This window comes from Pinus tabuliformis, chromosome J, assembly GCF_031772625.1.
Source record: "Pinus tabuliformis cultivar Carrire ecotype Pingquan chromosome J, CPIR1, whole genome shotgun sequence".
NCBI lineage: Eukaryota > Viridiplantae > Streptophyta > Pinopsida > Pinales > Pinaceae > Pinus > Pinus tabuliformis.
In genome coordinates this window covers 1,218,187,835-1,218,189,913 of record NC_142295.1, presented here as the reverse complement: position 1 = coordinate 1,218,189,913, position 2,079 = coordinate 1,218,187,835, and the positions used below count along the sequence as shown (strand labels likewise).

General features: G+C 39.5%; 1 pseudogene; it reads right to left on the bottom strand.

Moving 5' to 3' along the window:
- Window positions 1–917: 917 nt before the first annotated feature.
- Window positions 918–1,558, bottom strand: LOC149231516 ((R)-mandelonitrile lyase-like pseudogene; annotated as a pseudogene).
- Window positions 1,559–2,079: the final 521 nt, after the last annotated feature.

Genomic DNA, 2,079 nt, shown 5'->3' with positions numbered 1-2,079 from the left:
GGTCGATTCCGGGAATCGACCCGGTTCAAAGAAAGTAAAAATGAATTCATTTACATTGATTGGTTAAGGTCGAGACGAGGAATCTATTCATGCACCGTCTGTCCGTAGGCATTTGGGTTTTGACGTCACCTGTCGAGTGTTAGTACAATCTATGGAAACCTTGTGTGTCTTGAAATTTTAATGCGACAGGGTTTCTGTGTGGAATCTGGTAAAATATTGAAGTCTTAGGGTAGGTGTTTATGATAGTTGTAGTTAGAGATGGAATTTGACGGGAAATTACAGGGTTAAAAATTGCAGATGGAAATTGCACATGGAATTTTCCATAGTCTTGAAAATTTACACTCACAATAGTTTGTTGGCTTCGATTCTAACGAACACAAATACACACATACCCCATCAAACTCAAAGTCGCATTCGACCATCTTGCAAAATCTTGGGTTTCATTTTTTTCGTTGAACGAGGTTATTCGGAACCTCTACGAACATCACTCACTCGAATATTTGGGCGTGCATAGCTGCGTTAATAATTAAAATGACAAAAATACAGAAAGATGAATGGAAAACGAAACTAGGTTACAGTTAGTTTTTAAAATGAAAACTAATAACTAATCGCATCCATCACCTTAATTTTCAAAGAAAACGGGAAATTTTTTAAGGAATTAGTAGCGGAAGGCGTCCCGGTGGATGTACTGGCGTTGATTTATTTATTTTTTGTTACAAATAGAGGGGCTGCGATTGTGTTTGTACTGGTGTTGACTTTTTATTTTTTTGTTACAAATAGAGGCGCTGCGATTGTGTGTGAGTGAATACTTTTCGTCTGAGTAATATGCTGGATTGACAACGCGATACATGTCCCATATAAATAAATATAATTTTAAAGCCTTCTGAAGAATTTTGATAACTGCTCATGAAAACGTTTCATGAGCTTTCATTAAACCCCAGATCAATCTTCAATCCGATATACCTGCATGCACAATAATAATATGATTGCCCATTTTTAATCTATAAAGTATATAATCCCTATAGTAGTATGAAGCATATTATAAAAGTAATAATTACCTGCCGAGCATCATAACGGTGGCTTGTGGGTTTGTTCCGGGACTGTCTCTGAACGTTGAGCCATCCACAATCCTGAGCGCATCAACTCCGTTGACCTGATAGTTCTTGTTAACCACAAACCCAAGTTCACACCCTCCATGGTAATGCCACATTGTTTCCAGCGTCGTATGGCAGAACTGAGCCATGGCGGCATCGTCTAAGGGATTCTCTGGTAACGCCTGCCCAATAAAATGAAAGTCACGCGAGGAGTCATTAGCTGCTGCATACGCAAATCTCTCAAGAGACGGCGACTTAAGTAGTTTAGCGATCAAGCTCACGACATTCACGCATTTCTGGAGGTCGAGAGGGTGAGAATAATAGTTATATCGAACAGATGGATTGTCTCGAGGATCCTTGCTGCGTAACCGAAGCTCTCCCCTCGATAACGAAAAGGCCAATTTCTCAAAAATGTTCCCAATATACACGTTCATGGAGTGTGAGGATACGGTGATATTTACCATGCTGCTGGACTCGATATAAGTTTGAGAGCCTTTAAGAATAGCCACTACCTGTAATCATATTTCTCTGGTGGCCACCAGTCTAGAGTGGTACATATAAAATACTAGTCCATCTCACCAATGGCAGATTCTCCCTCCACCCGATCTAGACTAATAGCGGTCTTGCTAAAACCGCTTTCACATCGTAAACAATTGCAACACAGAGCTTATTATTAAAACACTCTCTCTTACACCACTATAAATCTATGATAGGATCAAGATCCATCTCCATTATATACTACGTACTCTACGCGACATATATTAATGTGAGCAAGAAGCTATTCCATTATTGTTCCCTCTTGGTCCATGCAGCGAGCATGAGAAGAAAACAGGATCGATCACCTCAGCTCTATCTCCAAAAAACTAAAAATTGCCTTATTATGTAGAAAAGGGGTATTGTCTGGGTTCACTAAGCAAAGAAAAACTAAGGAAACCAACTAAACCAGAATTGCATGAATGATCCACCAACAAATACTACGAAGGTC